This window comes from Mesoplodon densirostris, chromosome 12 (genome assembly GCF_025265405.1).
Source record: "Mesoplodon densirostris isolate mMesDen1 chromosome 12, mMesDen1 primary haplotype, whole genome shotgun sequence".
NCBI lineage: Eukaryota > Metazoa > Chordata > Mammalia > Artiodactyla > Ziphiidae > Mesoplodon > Mesoplodon densirostris.
In genome coordinates, this window is record NC_082672.1 from 193,020 (window position 1) to 215,483 (window position 22,464).

General features: G+C 48.6%; 1 long non-coding RNA gene and 1 pseudogene across 6 annotated transcripts in view; one reads left to right on the forward strand and one right to left on the reverse strand.

Moving 5' to 3' along the window:
- LOC132500319 (uncharacterized) overlaps window positions 1–21,411 on the forward strand; it is a 61,351-nt gene extending 39,940 nt beyond the window's left edge. For 2 of the 6 annotated variants that reach the window (XR_009534013.1, XR_009534012.1), the window contains 4 exons: window positions 8,535–8,611; window positions 9,025–9,266; window positions 13,680–13,922; window positions 14,673–21,411. This is a non-coding gene — a long non-coding RNA (uncharacterized LOC132500319). The remainder of the gene's footprint in view (window positions 1–8,534; window positions 8,612–9,024; window positions 9,267–13,679; window positions 13,923–14,672) is intronic. The other 4 variants (XR_009534017.1, XR_009534016.1, XR_009534014.1 and 1 more) reach the window with 4 other exon arrangements.
- Window positions 4,441–21,974, reverse strand: LOC132500318 (probable ATP-dependent RNA helicase DDX28; annotated as a pseudogene).
- Between the last annotated feature and the right edge of the window lie 490 nt (window positions 21,975–22,464).

Genomic DNA, 22,464 nt, shown 5'->3' on the forward strand with positions numbered 1-22,464 from the left:
GACCCCAGGCAGGAGGCTCTTTGGGAAGCCACAGATTGCTGCTTTCAGTTTCAAAAAGCCCAGCTCCCCACTGGTTTGTGGTGGTGGCCGCTGACAATGGCTCAGGGCAGGAGCCCATGTGGTAGACTGCTAAGGCTTCTCTGCACCCTGTCTCTGCTCCTGCATCCTCCTCGGCTCGCAGAGTGCAGACTTCACTTTCTTCAGCTCACAAAGGGGCCCGTGAGGATTGAGCAGAGGAATGCCAGGTTTTCTTCCAGGCCAGCTTCCGCCCTGGGATGTTCAGGGCAGGCTCTCATTTCAAACCTCACTTTCTGAGGCTCCTGGCTTATGGCCATTTAGTGTGCAGGGAGGCTCCTGGCTGAGGAAGGCTCAGACAGAACGACGCAGGTTCTAATCTGTGGTAGTGGGCAGTGGGGGGGGGGCGGGAGGGGTCACTGCAGGAAGAGGCATTCGCTGTCTTAGGCAGTTAAACCATTGCCCTGTCTTCAGAATGGTTCAGCCAGCAAGATTCTGTGGAGTCCGCCTCCTGGCACCATGCTACAATCGCCGGATTTTGGGTCTGGAGCAACCGAGATCTTCGTCCGACTCTTCCGGAGCTTGCTTTCTCTCGGGAGCACATCTGGGGACTGGCTTCTCGGCTTCCGCCTTTGCTGGCATGGCCAAAGGAGCATCCCCGTAGGCCCGGTAGCCACCAACCCGGCAGTATGTCTCCCCATGCCGGCCCAACTGCGTTTCTCCACACCCTCGGTTGAGGACATAGTAGTGACCAGATTTAGGAGGAGAAATGGGAGCCACAGCTGCTGCAAAGAAAATCAGAACTGATCAGTCACTTCTGCTATACACAGTCTCCTGCCAGAATTTTCCTCTCTCATGTCTCTCCCAGTTTCTGGCTGAAGACCTTTAATCTACTTGACATCCCAAACACAGACTTGGCCCATCACCTCTATGAGTCCCTAGAGAAGGGACACTGGCTGCAAAAGCAATTCCTAGAGCCTACGGCTGCATCAGGTGAGGTAGTCTCTTCACCGTTGCCAGGGAAAACAGTAGAACCCGAAAGAAATTGCAATCATGATCCTCTCCATCTCTCCCTTCCACAACAGGGAAAACATTTCTTGCAGTGTGTCACTTCTGAGGCTTTAATGGAAACGTCTTTCAAGTTTTGGAAAAAGATAATCTAATATAAATTGGTTAAGGACCCCTCCCACCTTGGCAACCCCTCTTGGGCCCCATTTATACTGCCTGTTACAACCACACTGAACTCTAGCCCTCTGATACTTTTATCTAGATTAGAACAAGGCCAAATACTGAGGCAGAGTGATCAGGAGACTCAGAACCGGGTTCTGGGTACCAAGTGTAGGCTCACATCCACCCAGCCTCCTGGGACACCATCTGCTCAGCCCTCCAGTCTCACTAGCACTTCATCACCCCCCTTGGTTCTTCCGGTCTTCCCATGAATAAGGCACCACCCTCTCCCCTAATACTCAGCAGCTCAGTATGGGATGTGTCTGAGGGGACCGATATAGATGTGTACATGACAGCACAGAGGTGCCTGGGTTTGAAGGTGCGGTTCAAGAGTGGCCCTCTTCCTCAAACTGCTCCGTTTACCATCTGCCAACAAAAATGCACTTGCCTTTTGCTAAGAGGCCAACCAGGAAAGGGTCTGAATGGAAGCATCCTGTAGCCCAAAGCGGAAGGCAACATTTATAAAGATCAGAAGCTTCCTGAACACTAGTTCAGGGATGACCTTTCACTTGTCCTCAGCAGTGAGCACTGTGGGACCCTGAAGGTGTCCCAGGTCACTGGTATTACTTACAGCTGGGAAAGTGCTGAGGTTTACGTAGTGGGCAAGCCCCACAGGAACATGTGGCAGCCAGGTGAGGTTGTGTGTACACCATGCCTCTTCTACAGATGCCCGGTCTCGGTGTACCTGCTGCACTGCCCAGCCAGGGAACAGAGCACAGGTTTGAGTAAATATAGACGATCCGGTCAGACATTCTCAGACAACCAAAGAGATTGGTATCGGGTGGAGAACTGGTAGGGAAGTTTCTCTGAGGGCAGCACATTTCCATGGTTATGCTGCCATGGAACTGTGAGAAGGCCTGTGAGGTCATCACTACCCAGTGAGGTCATAATAAGGAACCTGTGACTTGCGGGTCAGGCTTCAGGAGGAGGGGCAGTTTTGTGGAGGAGAGCAGGGTGGAGGCAGAGGTACTCTGCCTGGTCCCTCACACCTGGGCCTCCCCACCCATGCCCTAGTCTAGTAGACACCCCACGTGGGGTGTGCAGGTGGGCTGGTACAGCCCCAGGGGCCCCAGGAGGGCAAGAGAGACCCACATTCTGAAATTGGCTTGAGAGGCAAGATTAACGTTGAGACAGCTAGGTTGTATGGCACTGACCCTGAGAGGCAGAGAATTGTTTGGACTGGGGAATCAGGGAAGGCTCCTTGGCAGTGGCCCTGAAGGACAAGTGAGATTTGGACCCATGGGGAAGAGAGGGAAGACATTCCAGTTTGGAAGAATACAAGCAAAGACACACTCTTCTCGACCTTGTCCTGCCCCAAATATAAATTCATAGAACCCTCACATTTTTACACCTGAGGGCTTAGAAAAACCAAGATGTTACGGAGCCTACCCAGTGTTACACAGCTAGTGGAGAGGGGTTCTGCTCAATGGTTACGTTCATGTTGGGGCTCCGGATTTACAGCCGATAGGAATGTGAGGACAAGCTCATGCCGTTTCAAACATTTCCAAGTGATACTGAGTGCAAAATGAGGGTGCTGAATGACCTCACAAAGTGGGAATGGTGGGCCCATTTTAATATGAAATTCAAAACAAATTCATGACAAAAGGACATAATACAAAATGACAACATAATCATTACACTCCCCTCTCCCCTAGAAGTAAAAATCATTATAATCCTCTCTCTCTCCACCATGAAAGGATGAGATAAAGGCTCAGCAGCAGCCCCCGTGAAAATCATGGTCAACACTGTGAAGAGGGGTTAGTAAGACGACTTGGTCCGACTCAGAGAAGGAAGGAGACAACTCTGCCCTTAGCCTGATCAGGCCCACAGGAAGGAACCACATTTGGGGCAGCTTTTGACAGTGTGGCAATGAGAGAGAACCTTCTTTAGGAGGGGACTCCCTGTTGCCGACCTTGAAAAAGCAAAGATGGGACCTTCGTTTACTGGGGCTGTTGCAGAGGGGATGTGCCCAGGAGGTAGAGACTGCTTGGACTACCCTTTTAGAGGTTGGGCCACCCTGGTTGAGAACCACAGCACCTTCTATCCCTAAACTGCTTGAATCAGTGGGTGCCCGTTAGGACAGACGAAGTCAGGCCTCATTGGAGCAGACTGCCTTTTGGAGTGGTAGAAGGTAAATGTGAAGGGGAATGCTCTGGTGGAGGTTTGTCACGGCAGGTGGGCCAGCATGAGACCATTCAGAACCTCCAAGGCTCCAGAGATTTCTTGGCTGGGAGCATCCCTCTGATGTGGTGCGGGGACTCCTACCTTAACAGGACCTGGCTGGGCATCTGGGGGAGGCAGAATAAACGGTTTATTAACTTAAGAGAGCGAGAGAATCACCTGGGGGGTTCCACCAAACCACTTAAAAGGCCTTGTACCTGGATTCTTGAGCCAACCCTCAGAAAACTTATCTAGATCTGGAGTAGGGCTCAGGAAGCTGCACTTTTCATAAGCTTCCTGGGCAGTCCCACCACAGTGGTCCAGGGATAGAGAGACCAAATTATTGTGTATTCTCGGTTGCTTTTGGGAGTCAAAGTGGTCAATATAAAAAACGGCAGCAGGCATATGTATAAACAGGGAATATTCAAGGCAAGCAGAGGTGTATAGTTATTCTATGCATGAATCAGATTTGAGAAAAGCTAGCCTGGTGGTTAAAGAACACAACCCTGAGGACAGACAAACCAGATTCTTTCCTACTGACTTGTGTGATTTTGACCAAGTTCTTTTATCCTTCTGACTGTTTCTTCATATGGAAAAGAGCTATGACTGTACATTTAGCACAATATTCTCTTTCGGCAAAGGTTGCTCTGGGTCCATTTGTGTTCTCTGCAACTTAACCCTTTCCAGTGCACAAGCATTTTTAAGTTGTTTGGTGAAGTATTACATTTGACTTTCAACAGTTCATTACTTTGGGCAAAGCTTATATAATGCTGCAGAGACTAGAACCTATGCAGAGATAGTGAGAGGATGTTATAAGCTTATTCTGCTGGTTTATAAAAAAGTTTAACCTTTTCTTCTCTTCCTCCACCTGCCACCAAGAGATGAGAAAGAAGGCAGAGCCTGGAAATGCACACCAAGCAATATTTCTGTGTCAGTTTGCCTTTTATTCCTCTGTCAGTACTTCCCAGAGAGATTTCACCAAAAGTGCCTAAGCTTGCCATGGCCATTGTTGTGAAGAAAATTTCTCTTTATTGCTAGTCACATCCCCTTTTCCTTCTCCTGGAGGCTTAATGGATGTTTGGGGGCAGGAAACGAAATTTAAACTAAAACATCAATTGAAAGAGCCTTCGTCCTAAGTGTGGTAGTTTGGAGTGTGAATCTTCTCAGGGTCTACTGAATTCTGCCCCAGTGGACACTGTTATTAAGGGGCACCCATAGAAACATCGCTTATTGTTAGAAACCATGACATAATACAGAGCCAAGATCGACATTATTCTTCACGTGAAAGACTACAGAGAGCCAAGCTCAGTAGTTCACCCTCAAGTGTTGGCCAGCAACTTACCTTTTGAAGCCAGACAGCAGCCCGGGTCTTCAGAAGGTGACTAGGCAGCCCAGAGCACCCTACTGACAAGTGTGCTCACCCATCCAGCACAGAGGGAAAGGTCCCTGTTATGGCATCATATATAAGCCTGCTGCAATAAGGTTTGCTGGTGCAAAGGCTCTCTCACTGAGGACCCCAGTCCTGGAAGGCTTCTCCTCTGGCGAGCTGCCAGTTCAATCTTCTGAGCCAGGCTCACGTCCCAGGGATGGGTCACAAAGCTGATGACAGTGACTAGCACCTCGATCCCCACCCGGCCCACCCTCCCTGCTCTGTGGATGTAGTCTTGCAGGGTGAGAGGGAAATCATAATTGATGACTAGCTCCACCTGGGTGCTGTCCAGGCCCTGAGAGGCGATGTCTGTGCAGAGAAGAATGTCTCGGGAGCCCTTCTGGAAGGACTGGAAGATGCCTGCTCTCATTGAGGCTGGCATTTGTCCCTGCAGTCTTAAGTGTTGGATTTTGTGGTCATCCAGAATATATACCCCAGCCAGTTCACAGTGCTGTAGCAATTACAGAACACCAGAACAGTTCCTGCGGTGCCAGTCCTATATGCTCTGTCATGCTGCCTAAGGATCTGTACCAACCCAGTCACCTTCTCTGTTCCCTTCGGCCTCATGAATGTCTGTCTGACATGAGGCATGATGCAGTGGAGCTTGTCACTGGTAACGGGGGTTAGAGAGTCTAAGCTGGCAACTTTACTCAGCAGCTGGCCTCCACCTTCGGGAAATGTGGCACCCACCAGCACTAACTGAGCTTTGGGATTGAAGGGGTCTTTTAAGTCAGCTGGGCCTTCTGCTATATGGCTCCCCTCCAAGATGTAATCCACCAGTTCCAGGAAGATTTCATCCAAAAGCATGTCTGCATCATCCAACACCAAGAAGGAGAGCTGCTCCAGGCTGATCAGTTGAGTTTTCAGGGCCTTCCACAGAGCCCCCGGAGTGGCCACCAGAATATCTGCTGGAGGTTGTTTGGACAGTTGCAGCCTGATCCTCCTCATGCCATGGCCTCCCCCTAACTCCAGCACCTGGAAGTCCAAGGAGCTGCCCAAGACCTGGGCCACGGCACGCACCAGTTCGGCTAATTCTCGAGAAGGCACAAGAACCAGGCCTCGAGGAGCAGGGATACGACAGGGGTCCAGCCTTGTCTGGCCCAACAGCCGTTGAAGGAGAGGTAGCATGTAGCTGAGAGTTTTGCCACTGCCGGTTTCTGCGGCGAAGAGAATGTGGCGGCCGCAAAGAAGTGGGGGAATGGTACTCGACTGCACGTTTGTGGGCCGAACAACTTCGGGAGCAGCCTCCTGTAGCGCGCTCAGAACGGGGAGCTCCAGACACACTTCAGTGCAGCTGCCCTTGGGCGAAAGGTTCCGCAGCGCTGGAGCCTCATGTTGCACGCACTCGATGGAGAAATGGTCCGCGTGGGTGCACCGATTCCTCCAGCCCCACGAAGAGAGTGGCGCGGGTTCCAAGAGCCCAGCGTGAGGTGAGCCAGCTGGTTCAAGTCGGGTCGCCGCACTGACATCAGCGTCAGCCCAGGATGCGCCAGCATCGGCCGCGGGGGGGCTACGCTGGCCGCTATGCTACTCTTCCTGCCGCCGCTGTAGAGCCCGCGGGATGCGCAGCACGGGCAGCGGCTCGTTGGGACCGCGGACCGTCAGGTCCCGGCAAGGCGCCAGAAGCAACCGAGCCGCGAGCGACAACAGCCGAAGCCGCCGTGCGAGAGCCATACACCCCTTGTTGCGGGAGAGGCGCACGACAGTGACGTCACAGGCGCGCCAAGGCCTCGCGGACGGTGGCCGGCGCGGCTCAGTAAGGCCCGCGGACTCGGCGAACTGTGTGGAAGGGGCGGGATCTGTAGAGCTCAGCAGCGGCGAGGTCTGTAGGTCCGAACCGGGGATGGTGACTCCAGACCCCCGCCAACCTTGGGGAAGGGCGCGCGGCGGAGGCAGGACCGGGGTCCGGCGATGCGCGGCGATGGGGCCCTGGCATTACGAACCAGGAGGGCGGAGGGCTTCTGGCGATCCGATGTCCGATCCCTGCCGTGCTCTTTTGTCGCCCTCACAGCTCCTGTCATGGCTTGGCCAGTTCGGGTCTCCCCGTGACTTATGATGAGGGTGCGGCGATGTTTTCCCAGATGTGGTCCCCGTGTAAGGTCTTTGAATACAAGTATTTATTGAGAGTCTGAGTGAATGGGTCAGGCCTGGGGGCCGAGACCAGGAGTCCGGAGTCGTAGGTCCAGGCTCATCCTTCCCTTAGAGCTCCCCAGAGAGCTGAGGGCCCCGAGGGCAAGCTGATGGCTTTCAGCGTATCTTCTCTTCAGTCAAGAGAACTCATCTCTTGGTACTTTTCCCCTTTCTTTTCAGCTGAGGTTCATTCTCCCCTCCCTTGTCACCCTTTCCAAATTCTCATCCTGAACCCACTGCTTTCTTGGGTAGTTCACCTCCAACGGCTTTCCAGTCAGATACCTCAATTCCGTAAACGGCAGAGAGGAGGGTCCTGCTACAGGTTTGTGTCTTGTCTCACAAAGCCACGGTCAGGCAGAATATTTTACTTTAGTTCAGTTGTTCAGGTTGCCAAAAAGCCTTGGACAACAGGTACTTCCTGAACGGATACCGAAAATGGGTGTCCGATCATTTCTGTAATTTCCAGTGCCTTGGGTAGGAGATAAGGTAAACGTGGATTAATCACCTGGGAGGTTATTAACATCTGGCGAAAGAGTTTTACTTTCATCAGATACCGTTATAGAGATAAATACTATCAAATTTCAAATAGCATTTTGATACACGATAGACGTTCTGGAGAGTTGAATGCTAAGCCAGCAGAGGAGAGGGTTTTGAGTCCTCATGGGTGAACAGAGTCATTGGAAAGAGCATTGGCTCTTGAGTGAGGGTGATTTTGCCATCACCCGTCCTCCAGAACGTTTCACAATGGCTGGAGACATTTTTCTTTGTCACATCCGGGGTGTGGCGGGGGGGGCGGCGGTGCTGCAGACATCTAGTGGGTAGTGGCCAGGATGCTACTACATATCGTACAAGGCATAGGACAGCCCTCCCCACCACCCCAAAAGAATTATCTGGCCCAAAATGTCAATAGTGTGCTATGGAGAAACCTTGGATAGAGGCTGAGGACTGAAGAGAGGCTGAGGTTCTCACATGTACTCTCACATCAGGTTGTCAGTCACATTTGCCAGACCCTTGTGTGGCCCTGCCCCTTTCCTAGAATCTGTAGCAGGCACACTGATGCCATTGCTTGTCATGGCCTTGGGATGAGAAAACCTTGGGGGCTCCTCAAAGTCATAAACACAGGAAGGAAGGAGTGATTTAGGAGGGTGACGTGGGAGAAGAGAGCTTTAGGAAGAACAAAATTGTCCTCATGTGTTTGGGAAATGTGCCAGATGGAAAAGAGATGAGGTGTGCCATGGGGTGTACCATTGCAGAAGGCAGACTGGGACTGATGCGTGACAGGGAGTCAGATTCTGAACTTGATGTAGACTGCTGTAGCAACTAGAAGTGCCTAGACCTGTCTAGACAGTGCTGGGTTTTCTGTCACTGCAAAGTTCATGTATAGGCTGATGACCAGTGACTGGTGATATGAAAGAGGGGATTTCATATAAAGGGTGCTCTAAGATGTTGTGATTCTACACCACTTTTACGATTCTTTCCCAGAACTCGGAGCTCCTCGTTCGTTAGCTGAAGAGCTCCTTGGATGTCTGCTCTGACAAGTTTCATCCATTTACATGTGCCACTCATTTTTCAGGTACAAAACAAAGAATCGCTTTGCACAAAGCCAGAAGGGATACACTGAAAGAATGATCAGAAAAGAATAATACATAGGTAAGCATTTACATTGACTTTCTCCACATATTTGAGACAGGGTAGCTGGTTAGTGGCTGCTTTCTCGTGCTCGAGCCCTTACAACGTGATCTCCTCAGAATGTCATAGTGATAGGAGCCTGACTGAGCCTGTCTGTCTCTGCCCGTGGACCCTAGTTTCTTCTTTTCATTGCTTTAGGTACTGTGTAAGGCCCTTCTGTTTTCCTCCCACTCACAGCAGACACTGAGTAACCTCTAGTTGTGACTGAGATCCATATTTCACAGTATAGTACTTTAGAAATGAGAAATGTTTACTTATTGTGGAAACAAATGTAGGCTCCTGGGAGTGTTCGTGTCACTTGGTAATGTTTTTCCCAGGGCTGCCAAGGTAACTGACTTTGCCTGGTTACTCCCTACGTTTTCCATTCGATGCAGCAGGCCACCGCTAGGCCTCTCACCTGAGAAGTCCAGAATCTGGAAGACACAGGCTGTATCAGTTGCACTGCGGCCTTATTCAGAATAGCCAAGATGGTGAAGCAACCAAAATGTCCATCCACAGGTGAATGGATAAAGAAGAAGAGGTCCATGTACACAATGGAATATTCACCATGGAGAACAATGAATTACTGCTCTTTGAGGCACCACAGATGAGCCTAGAGATAATCGTGGAACATGAGGTAAGTTGGAAATCAAAAGCCCTATATCCTATGATATTACTTATAGGCGTTATCTAATAACTGACCCACAGGAAAATATTTCCACAGAGAAAGACTCACAGATGTAGGAAAAAACTATACTTATCTAAAAGGAAAGGTGGGAGGAATGGATAAATTAAGATCAGTGTTACATATACCAATACATATTATATACATGTGTCACAAAGACCGACCATATAGCAAGGGAGGTCTACGGAACACTGTGTAATATTTTGCATGGGAAGAGGATTTGTATATGAATAGACATATATAATGTACAAATGAGCCAGATTGTGTACAACTAGGGCAAACAATATTCTAATCATTACCCCCATTACAAAAATTAAGCCAACCAGCAAGAAGTAATAAGACATAAACGTATGGGGGTTTCTCCTGGCACATTCCATTCTAATTTACAACTTAGGAACACGACTTCCAGAAAGGCTCTGCTGCCCTACTACCCAGATTGGGGAATGGAGAAATGCTGCCTCCTAGTGGCCGTTTCACACAACAGCAGCTTTAAACCCACTGCTAATGGTCACTAACTATTCACCAAACGTGCAGTTCTGTAATGGCACCTGTCCACCAAAGAATTCCTGGGGTCCAAAACCGAATAAGAAATTCAAAAGAGGGCAAACTTCCAAGAAGACAATTTCAAGAGGTATATTGTATGCACACTTTGTTCTCCTTTTTTTTAAACAGAAACAAAAACGGCTTGGAAAAATGATGAATTTTAGGTATTTGTAAAGACACGCAAACCCAAATTACAAAAACCTATCAGCTCACAGCAGTCAGAATGGCCATTAGCAAAAATGCTGCAAGCAGTAAATGCTGAAGCAACTGTGGAGAAGTGCGTACCCTCTGTTCTAAGGGGGATGTGGTAAGGGCCACTAATGAAAACACAATGGAGGTGCTTTGAAAAGGGAAACATTGCGCTACCAGGCAATCAGTCATACCCACTGCTGGACCTGTCACCTGAGAAAATGAGAATCAAAACCTCACAGACTGGCAATTCTGCACTCCAGCAATACTTACCATAGCCAACACTTGGAAGCAACGAAAATGTCCATCAACAGAGGAGTGCACCAAGAAGCAGTGGTCCATGTACACAATGGAATATTACTCCAATAAAAAGTTTAAATTAAATTTAAAAACAAACATAAGTAAGGAGACGTAAGCATTTGGGGGTTTATCTGGGCACATTCCTCTCTAATTTATAACCGAGGAACACCACTGGCAGGAAGGTCTGTTTCCCTAGTACCAGCGTGGGCAACTTAGAAAGGCTGCCACCGTCTGGCCGTTACCTGCAAAAGCAGCTTTAAAGCCTGTGCTAATGGTCACTTCATGTGAACAAGTACTGCAGGGCTGTAAATGAAACCTGCCCTCAAAATGTCTTGAGGGAGGTAATGGCCAAAAAATTTCAAAATGTGACACATACTTTAAGAAAACACTTTGAAGAGCTAAGCTGTAATCACAGTTTGAAAAATAAGAAGGACATGCCTTAAAGCTTAATGTCAAGGGATTATGAGACACACGGAAATTCAACCACAAAGAGGTATCAGTTCACACCCCTCAGAATAACCTTCAGCACGAAACCCATAATCAATAAATGCTGGGGCTTCCCTGGTGGCGCAGTGGTTGAGAGTCCACCTGCGATGCAGGGGACGCGGGTTCGTACTCCATTCTGGGAAGATCCCACATGCCGCGGGTGCCTGTGCTCCGCAACGGGAGAGGCCACAACAGTGAGAGGCCCGTGTACCGCAAAACAAACAAACGAAAATGAATGAATGAATGAATGAATGAATGAATGAATGCTGAAGGTGTTGTGGAGAAATGCATACCCTCAGCTTTCAGTGGGATGTACCCTGGAAAGAGCCACTAATGAGAACAGAATGGAGATGCCTTTAAAAGGTACACATTGAGCTACAATATCATTCAGCAGGCCCATTCCTGGACCTATAACCAAAGAAGACAGAATTGGAAAGGCACAGGAAGGCAAATGTGCACTGCACAGTATTACAATAGCCAAGATATGGAAGTAACCAAAAAGTCCAGCAACAGATGAGTGGACAAAGAAGAACTGGTACCAGTACAGACAAAATATTAGCCAAGGAAAAAAAGGACACATTGCCCTGTGCAGCACCGTAGATGATTCTAGATGTAATCACACAACCTGGAGTAAGTCAGAAAGAGAAAGACACATATCGTATGATATCACTTATAGGTGTTACCTAAAAATTGATACCAGTGAAGATATTCCCACAGAGAAGGGCTATCAGAGATTCATTAAACAAATTTATGGTTCACCAATGGAAAGGTGTGAGGATTGGATACATTAGGATATTGGGGTTAACAGATGTATACAAACACAGGTGAAATATATAATCACCAAAGACCTACGGAATACCAAGAGAAGACTATTCAACATTCTGTCATAACGTACATGGGATAAGGATCCCAGGAAGAATAGACATATGTTTATGTATAAAAGAACCACATCTTGCACACCTAGAACAAGCCAAACCCTGTAATAAAACTTGCTGTGATAAAAAATAAAAATTAAATAAAAACAATGAACAAGAAGTAGTGAGACATAAACTTAAGGGGCTTTTTCCTGGCACATTCCATTCTAAGTTATAACCTAGAACACGACTTCCATTGAGGCTCTGTTGCCCTAGTAACAAGATTTGGTAAAGGAGAACTGCTGCCACCTTGTGGCCGTTTCACACAACAGCAGCTTTAATCCCAGCGCTAATGGTCAGTTGATATTCCAAATAATTTCAGGCCTGTAAATGACGCCTGCCCTGAAAACAAATCCTGGGGTCATATATCGAACAAAAAATTCAAAAGACGTCCATATTTCAAACCGACAGTTTCAAGAGGCATAATTTATGCATATTTGGCTTCTGTTTCTTTTCCTTTCTTTTTTTGTTAAAAAAATGGGAATGGAAAAAGGCTGAACATCAGGAATTAATAAAGCCATGCAAGTCCACTGTACGAAAACGTTCACCTCACAGCCGTCAGAATGATTATCAGCAAAAAAATGTCTAAAAGAATAAATGCTGAAGGGGTTTTAGAGAACTGTGTACCCTTTAGCTGCTGGTGGGACGAAACCTGGTAACAGCCAGTAGTGAGACCAGATTGGAGGTGCGTTTAAGGGTAAAAATGGAGCTACCATGTGATCTGGTAGGCCCACTAATGGGCCTATCACATAAGTAGACCAGAATCAAAAAGACACAGGCTGGCAATCCTGCACTGCAGCAACATGTACCATCCCAAGACCTGGAAGAAACCAAAATATCCATCAACAGAAAAATGCACCAAGAAGAAGTCGTCCATGTACACAATGGAATATTAGCCATGAAAAAGCATGGAACAGTGCCGTTGGCACCACCATAGAAGGATCTACAGATAATCACCCAACATGAAGTAAGATAGAAACCGAAAGACAGACGTCCTATGACATCACTTATAGGTGTTACCTAAAAATTGATACCCATGAAATAATTTCCAAGAGAAGGACACACATAGATTCAGAAAACCAAATTATGTTTAACCAAATGGAAAGGTGTAAGGAATGTATGAATTAGGATATGGGGGTTAACAGACATGTACTAATACATATGAAATATATAATCACCAAGTACCTATGGGATACGAAGAGAGGTCTACTCAACACTCTATAATAACATACACGGGAAAGGATCCAAAGAGGAATAGACAGATACATTGATAGGATGAACCAGAGACTGTACACCTAGGAGAATCTACATTTTTATCAAATTTGCCCTGATTAATAAAAATTAAATTTAAAAAACAAACAATAATTTAGGAGATATAAACTCTTGGGGCTTTTCGCTGGCACATTCCACTCTAATTTGCTGCGTACTAACACAATTTCCAGGAAAGCTCTGTTGCCCAAAAACCCAGAGTTGGAAATGTAGAAATGCTGCCGCCTTGTAGCTGTTTCCCACAAGAGCAACTTTAAACCCACAGCTAATGGTCACTTAACATTCCCAAGGACTCAGGGCTGTAAAGGACACCTGCCCTAAACAATTGTGCGGAGGTAGGGAATGGCTAAAAAAATTCAAAACTGGCAAATTTTCAAGGAGATAGTATGGAGGGGTAAGTTTTACTCATTTTCAAAAAAGAGGAAAATGGGTAAAAGCTCAACATCAGGAATTATTAGACTCATGCAAGTCTAACCTCCAAAAATTTTCAACTCACACATGTCAACTACCATCAGCAAAAAGTCTACAAGCAATAAATGCTGAAGGGGTTTTAGAGAACTCTGTACCCTCTAGCTTCTGGTGAGATGTGAAGTGGTAACAGCAAATAATGAGAACAGAAAGGAGCTGCATTTAAACGTAAAAATTGAGCCACCATTCCATGCAGCAGGCCCACTGCTGAGCCTCTCACCTGAGAAGTCCAGAGTCGAGAAGGCACAGGCTTCAACAGCTGCACTACAGGAATTTTCACAATAACCAAGACATGGAAGTAACCAAAATGTCCATCACCAGATGAGTGGAAAAAAAAGGAGTGGTCCATGTACAAAATGGAATATTCGCCATGGAAAACAATGAAACACTGCTCTTTGAGGCACCATAGTTGATCCTGGAGATAATCACAGAACATGAGGTAAGTCGGAAAGCAAAAGACATATCCTATGATACCACTTATAGGCGTTATCTAACAACTGACACAAATGAACATATTTCCACAGAGAAAGACACTCACAGACTTAGAAAACAAACTATGCTTATCTAAAAGGAATGGTGGGGTGAATGGAAAAATTAAGATTAGGGTTACCATACGTGTACAAATACCTATTAAATACATATATTAAAAAGACCGACCATATAGCAAGGGAGGTCTATGGAACACTCTGCAATAATTTACATGGGAATTGGCTCTGTACAGGAATATATATATATACATATATAATGCACAAATGAACCAGATTGTGTACACCTAGGACAAACAATATTCTAATCATTACCCTGATTAAAAAACTAAAACAACGAACAAGAATTAATGTAAGATAAACTTATGGGGGTTTCTCCTGGCACATTCCATTTTAATTTACAACCTAAGCACAGGACTTCCAGAAAGGCTCTGCTGCCCTAGTAACCAGATTTGGGAATGGAAAAATGCTGCCGCCTTGTGGCCGTTTCCCACAACAGCAGCTTTAATCCCAGCGCTAATGGTCAGTTGATATTCAAAATAAGTGCAGGCCTGTAAATCACACCTGCCCTGAAAACAAATCCTGGGGTCGTATATTGAACAAAAAATTCAAAAGACGTCCACATTTCAAAACGACAGTTTCAAGAGGCATATTTTACGCACATTTGTGTTCTGTTTCTTTTTCTTTTTTTGTTAAAAAAACAGGAATGGAAAAAAGCTGAACATCAGGAATTAATAAAGCCATGCAAATCCAGTGTACAAAAACTTTCACCTCACAGCCTTCAGGATGATCATCAGCAAAAAAAAAGTCTACAAAGAATAAATGCTGAAGGGGTTTTAGAGAACTGTGTACCCTTTAGCTGCTGGTGGGATGTAACCTGGTAACAGCCAGTAGTGAGAACAGAATGGAGGTGCGTTTAAGGGTAAAAATGGAGCTACCATGTGATCTGGTAGGCCCACTAATGGGCCTATCACATGAGTAGACCAGAATCAAAAAGACACAGGCTGGCAATCCTGCACTGCAGCAACATGTACCATAGCCAAGACCTGGAAGAAACCAAAATGTCCATCAACAGAAAAATGCACCAAGAAGAAGTCGTCCATGTACACAATGGAATATTAGCCATGAAAAAGCATGGAACAGTGCCGTTGGCACCACCACAGAAGGATCTACAGATAATCACCCAACTTGAAGTAAGAAAGAAACCGAAAGACAGACATCCTATGACATCACTTACAGGTGTTACCTAAAAATTGATACCCATGAAATAATTTCCAAGAGAAGGACACACATAGATTCAGAAAACCAAATGGAAAGGTGTAAGGAATGTATGAATTAGGATATGGGGGTTAACAGACATGTACTAATACATATGAAATATATAATCACACAATACCTATGGAATACAAAGAGAGGTCTACTCAACACTCTATAATATACACGGGAAAGGATCCAAAGAGGAATAGACAGATACATTGATAGGATGAATCAGAAACTGTACACCTAGGAGAATCTACATTTTTATCAAATTTGCTCTGATAATTAATAAAAATTAAATTTAAAAAGCAAACAATTTAGGATATATATGCTCTTGGGGCTTTGCGCTGGCACATTCCACTCTAATTTGCTGCGTACTAACACAATTTCCAGGAAAGCTCTGTTGCCCAAAAACCCAGAGTTGGAAATGTAGAAATGCTGCCGCCTTGTGGCCGTTTCCCACAAGAGCGGCTTTAAACCCACAGCTAATGGTCACTTAACATTAGAAGGACTCACGGCTGTAAAGGACACCTGCCCTAAACAACTGTGCGGAGGTAGGGAATGGCCAAAAAAATTCAAAACTGCAAATTTTTCAAGAAAATAATATGAAGAGGTAAATTTGGCTCACTCTCTTTTAAAAAAAGGAAAATGGATAAAAAGCTCAACCTTGGTAATTATTAGACTCGTGCAAATCTACTCTACAAAAAGGTTTCAACTCACACCAGTCAACTGGCCATCAGCAAAAAGACTACAAACAATAAATATTGAAGGGGTTTTAGAGAACACTGTACCCTCTAGCTTCTGGTGAGATGTAAAGTGGTAACAGCCAATAATGAGAACAGAAGGGAGCTATAATTAAAATAAAAATTGAGGTACCATTCAATCCAGCAGTCACACCACTGGGCCTCTCACCTGAGACCTGAATCGAGAAGACCCGGGCTGCAAAATCTGCACTGCAGCCTTATTCACAATAGCCAAGACAGTGAAGCAACCAAAAGGTCCATCAACAGATGAACAGATAAAGAAGAAGTGGGCTATTTATACAACAGAATATTAGCCATGGAAAACAATGAAACACTGCTATTTGAGGCACCATAGATGAGCTTGGAGATAATCACAGAACATGAGGTAAGTCAGAAAGCCAAAACCTATATCCTATGGTATCACTTAGAGGTGTTAACTAATAACTAACACAAATGAACATATTTCCACAGAGAAAGACACTCACAGACTTAGAAGTATGCTTATCTAAAAGGATAGGTGGGGTGAATGGAAAAATTAAGATTAGGGTTACCATACGTGTACAAATACCTATTAAATACATATATCAAAAGACCGACCATATAGCAAGTGAGGTCTATGGAACTGTGGAGACGTCCCAATCACCTGACTGCCCTCCGACCTGCCGTGAATTGGAGACTGAGACCAGGCACGCCTCTCTCCTCCATTCACTCAGGGACAGACTGGGGGTCATGGGAACCTCAGAATCGAAACCAGATTCTAAGACACCCCTGGGGTGTCTCCTAGCCAATTTTACAGCCCTCGGTTTCTCCCAAGTTCTCCGTTGCCGACGGCTTATTTTCTATTCCACTGTGGCCAGGCCACAGTATCCTCTAGACAATCAATCCAAATGGCCTCCTGAAGGGACTTTCAATTTTAACATCCTCCGTGATCTAGATAATTACTGCCGCAGGATGGGCAAATGATCCGAGGTCCCCTATGTTCAGGCCTTCTGGTATTTACGCTCCCGCCCCTCCCTCTACGTCGATTGTTCCACTTCCCAGATCTTTCTTGCCAAACAGACATCTCCTACATCCAAGCCCCTAATTTCCTTTGATGATGACTCCTCTCCACTAGCCGACCCACCCGAATCTCTCGCCTCTCCCCCTTCCAGAGCTCCTCTCCAGCCTCCACCCAACCCTGAAGCGGTCCCTCCTCATCCCGCAGCCGCCCCGGCCCATCCAACCGCTCCCCCACCTCCCTCAACGGTTTCTCCTCCCTCGCCCCTTGCTTTGCCAGTTAGTGCACATACACTCTCTCATGACTCCCAAGATCCAAATCTCCTCTGCCCTCTGAGGGAGGTAGAAGGAGCGGAAGGATTAGAGTTCATGTTCCCTTTTCCCTCCAAGTTCTCTCTCAAATAGAAACGTGATTAGGCTCCTTTTCGGCGGACTCTTCCCGCTACATCAAATAATTTCGCTACCTCTCTCAAGCTTACGATCTAACCTGGTATGATATCTCTGTGATCCTATCTTCTACTCTGACCCCTGATGAGAGGGAAAGAATTCAAACTGCTGCCCAAAACCATGCAGATCAGGTTCACCTTACCGACAACTCCATGCCTGTCGGAGTGACTGCTGTACCTGGTACCAATCCAGGCTGGACTTATCAGGATGGACAAGATGGCCGTCATAAACACGACCTCATGATCCAGTGCCTCCTGGCTGGCATGCAGGCTGCTGCTCATAAGGTAGTCCGTTTTGAAAAACTAAAAGAGATAATCCAAGAACCTAACGAAGATCCAGCTATCTTTCTCAATCGCCTTACAGCGGCCTTAACTTTCTACACCCAGCTGGATCCCGACACCCTGGCAGGGGCAGCGGTCCTAGCCACCCATTTTATCACCCAATCAGCCCCGGACATCCGAAAGAAATTAAAACGGGCAGAAGACGGCCCTTAAACCCCTATTCGAGATCTGGTAAAGATGGCCTTTAAAGTCTACAATGGCCGTGAGGATTTAGCAGGATCCAGCTGACAGGCTCGGATGCACCAGAAGGTGGCCCTCCAAACCCAACCTCTTGTAGCCGCCCTAAGGCCGGCCATCTCCCATGTATCACAGCATCCATGGGGTCCGCAAAAGGCAACCCCGCCGGGGGCCTGCTTCAAATGCAGAAAAGAAGGCCACTGGGCTCGCCAATGTCCCAATCCCCGACCTCCTTCTAAGCCCTGTCCCAGCTGCGGGTTAACGGGCCACTGGAAGAGTGACTGCCCTACGACTGGCCCTCCCTCAGCGTCTCCACGTGGGGGGGCGGGCCGACCCAATGGCATTACCACTCGAACTGCTGGGATTGGCTGACGACTGACGGCACCCGGACTCGAAGACCCCCATCACCCTCACCGAGCCCAGGGTAACGCTACAGGTAGCGGATAAGTCCATTTCATTTCTGGTGGACACGGGGGCTGCCTCTTCGGTCCTGCCTACTTATTCCGAGCCAGTTTCTCCTTCCCAGATCTCGGTCATGGGTATTGATGGCAAACCATCCTTCCCACTCCAGACCGGTCGACTCTCATGTCATAACAAAGGACTCCCTTTTACTCATTCCTTCTTAGTCATACCATCCTGCCCAGTTCCCTTGCTAGGCCGAGATGCCCTTTTCCACTTAGGGGCCTCCCTCCAGCTGGATAGACTCAACCCTAAGGTCCCCTCCTCCCAACTCCTGCTTCCTCTTCTCGGCCTGTCTCTAGAACCCTCCCCCTCCTATCCCCCTCTTCCAATCACACGGAACCCAATCAATCCCCATGTCTGGGATGCTTCTAAGCCCATAATAGCAACACACCATTCCCCCGTCCTCATCCGCCTAAAGGACCCCTCCAAATTTCCATCAAGGCCCCAGTTTCCCATCTCTGAGACTCACCTTAGGGGCCTGCAACCTATTATCACCAGACTCCTAAACCAGGGACTCCTTATCCCCACTGACTCTCCCTGAAACACCCCCATCCTGCCTGTCCGCAAGGCCTCTGGGGATTATCGCCTGGTCCAGGACCTCCTACTAATCAATGAAGCCATAATCCCTCTCCACCCAGTAGTACCAAACCCATACACCTTGCTCTCCCATATCCCCCCATCCACAACCCACATTACGGTTCTGGATCTCAAAGATGCCTTTTTCACTATCCCTCTACATCCCGACTCCTATTTCCTCTTCACCTTTACCTGGACGGATCCGGATACTCATACTTCCGGTCAGCTCACCTGGACAGTTCTTCCCCAGGGCTTCCGCGACACTCCTCACCTCTTCGGTCAGGCGCTGGCACAGGACCTCACTTCCTGCTCCGGTACCCCCAGCACACTCCTTCAATATGTAGATGACCTCCTCCTTTGTAGCCTATCTCAGCCTCTCAAGACAACATACTGCAGATCTCCTCAATCACCTTGGCTCTCGCGGTTATTGGGTCTCCCCAGCCAAAGCTCAGTTATCTGTATCTTCTGTAACCTACCTGGGGCTCCATCTTACCCCTACCACAAAAGGTCTAACAGCCGATCGCACCCGGATTATCCGTGAACTCCAGCCTCCGGAAACAGCGGAACAAATTCTCTCTTTTTGGGGCCTTATAGGATTTTTCCTACACTGGATCCCTAACTTTGCTCTCCTCGCTAAACCCTTATATCTAGCCGCTAAGGAAACCCCTCAAGGACCCCTCACCTCTCCTTCCGCCGTTCAACAGGCCTTTCTCACCCTCCGTAACGCTCTGATATCTTCTCCTCCCCTTTCTCTGCCCAACCCAAACCGACCTTTTCACCTTTTTGTGGATGAACGGGCCGGAATAGCCACTGGACTCCTTGCCCAGCCTGTAGGGCCTTCCTACCGCCCCGTGGCTTACCTCTCCAAACAGCTACACCCAACCATTCGGGGATGGCAACCATGCCTTCGGGCCCTAGCAGCAGCAGCCGAACTGACCAAACAAACACTACAGATACTCAACCACACAGGAATAGGTAACATCTCCGACTGCTTTCTATGTGCCTCGCTTGGCCGGCCGCCCTTGGCTGCTGTCCCACTCGACCAGCCCTTCAACTCTACTTCCTACACATCCCAAAACCCACCTTCTTCCCCGTTAAAAGTCCCCATATTCCTTGATTCAAAAATATCTCACCATCTGTTACGGCAGCCGCCCAAATCTACCTGATACTGGGTTTCTTTGCAACACATCCCTCACGGTAAACACATCAATTGAAGCACCACCAGGCATGTTTTTGTGGTGCAATGGTTCCCTCACAAGAGATCAATTCTTCCTCCCCCTTCCCATGTATCTCTGTTACTCTCGTCCCACAACTCACACTGTATAGCCAAGATGAATTTTCCTCGCTAATCACGCCGTCCTTTACCCGACAAAAAAGAGCTATCTTTCTTCCTCTGGTCGCAGGCATCTCTCTCGCCTCCTCCCTGGTCGCTGCAGGCATCGGGGGGGCGGAGGGGAGCTCTAACACATAGTGTTTCAACATTCCGCGACTTAGAACATAAGCTCCAGCTAGCCATTGAAGGCTCCGCCGCCTCCATCTCCTCTCTCCAGTGCCAAATCACCTCCATAGCCCGAGTCGCTCTCCAGAATCGACGAGCCCTGGACCTCCTGACGGCCGACAAAGGAGGTACCTGCCTCTTCCTACAGGAGGAATGCTGCTGTAAACGCCCTCCATCGCTTAAGAGAAGAACTCCAACGCAAACACCAACAGTCCGCCTCCCCAATTCCCGATTGGTGGCGATCCACCCTCTATACCTGGCTAACACCAATCTGAGGCCCCTTAATTCTCATCTGTATCTTGCTCATGTTTGCCCCCCGTTTTCTTAGGTTCCTTCGCCGGCGCATGGAGGAAGTCTCTCGGGTGGCCACAAACCAAATGTTCCTCAGTCCTTACACCTTGCTTCCTACAGAAACCCCCACTGGTCTCCCCTAAGCCTCGGACCTCTGGTCGCCCGACTCCCCTTTCGACGCCCCCATTCAGCATGAAGTAGCCAGAGATCGGAACGCCGCCCCATTACACCAAAGATGTCGGGATGTAAGGCCAACTGGCCCGAGGCAGGGGAACGCAATCAGATTCACAGGTTGCATCAGACCGAAACTCTCCGGACCACCCAGTTCCAGAAACTGACCTGGAGACATTCCGGACCACCCAGTTCCAGGAACTGACCTGGGGGATTTCCACCCGGCCCAGCCTTCCCGCCTTTCGAGGGATGGGACTAGCGGTCCCAAGACTGATGTAACCGGCACCAGATAGTGCCACGACACCCGAAGAGACCACCAGATAAGGAATTCCCTGCGCCCTCCCAGATTCACCACACCCCTTTCCCTTCTTCCCCTATAAAATCTTGCCCAGCCCTCGCCTGGGGGCGACTTCTCTGGTCCCTTTCTCTCGGACCAGTGAACCTCGCCCGGGAGCGCCCCCTAATAAAGCTCACTTGAAGCGTTCCTCTGTTTCGCGATGCCGTTTGTTAAGATCCGACCTTACACTTACACATCAAGGATGGCTCTGAGCTGAATTTCTGCAAAACAAGACTATCCCATGCAAAGAACAACCCAGTAGAGCTTTGTACCCCATCAGCTACAGAAGAGAATGGCCGCAGGCTACTGAAAGCCAGCAGCATTTACAACTTAACTCCCATGGCCTCTGCAGTGCTACGTCTGAGTTTTCTGTTTCTGCCCCTGTACCAAACAGCTCTGGTGTAATTCCTTGTTCCTTCTTCCACCCACCCCCACCAACCCCCGTCCCCTTACCTGCGGTCCGCAGCCCTCCGCTCCGCGCTCGGATTCCGCTGGGGTGCCTGGGACCCACAGGACGGGTCATTCCCAGCCGCCGAGCGCTGGCTTCCTAGACCCCCGCAAGCTCGTGTGGCGTTAACAGCTAGGAGCCCCAAGGATGCCCCGGGCCAGATGCGCTCTGGCCGGGACGCCCACTTCCGGGACACGCTCCTCCGGGAGAGGCGCGCAGACCGCCGCCGCGCTCAGGTGACCCACAGCCAATGCCGAGCAAGACCCGCCCCGCCGTCGCCGCGTCCGCGCGGCGCAGCACAATCACGGCGCTCCAGGCACGGGCGCCGGAACGCCCACTTGCGGGACATTCTCCTCCGGGAGAGGCGCGCAGACCGCCGCCGCGCTCAGGTGACCCGCACCCAATGCCTAGCAAGACCCGCCCCGCCGGCGCCGCGTCTGCACGGCGCAGCACGATCTCGGCGCTCCAGGCACGGGCGCCGGGGGGCGGGCGTCTCCTCTCCTGAGAAGCAGCTAGCGATGCCCCGGGGCGCGGGCCCCTGCGGCGCGGAGACCGCTCCAGGCTGGACTCACCGACACCAACGCCGCCAGGAGGATCGCTTGGCAGGACTCGGCAAACAACCCAATGTTTTAAATGGAAAAGGGGCTTCAAAAGACCCTTCTCCAGATAAGACATACAAATGGTCAGCAAGCACATGAAGAGATGTTAATCGTCATTAGTCGTGATGAAATGCAAGTTAACACCACAACGCC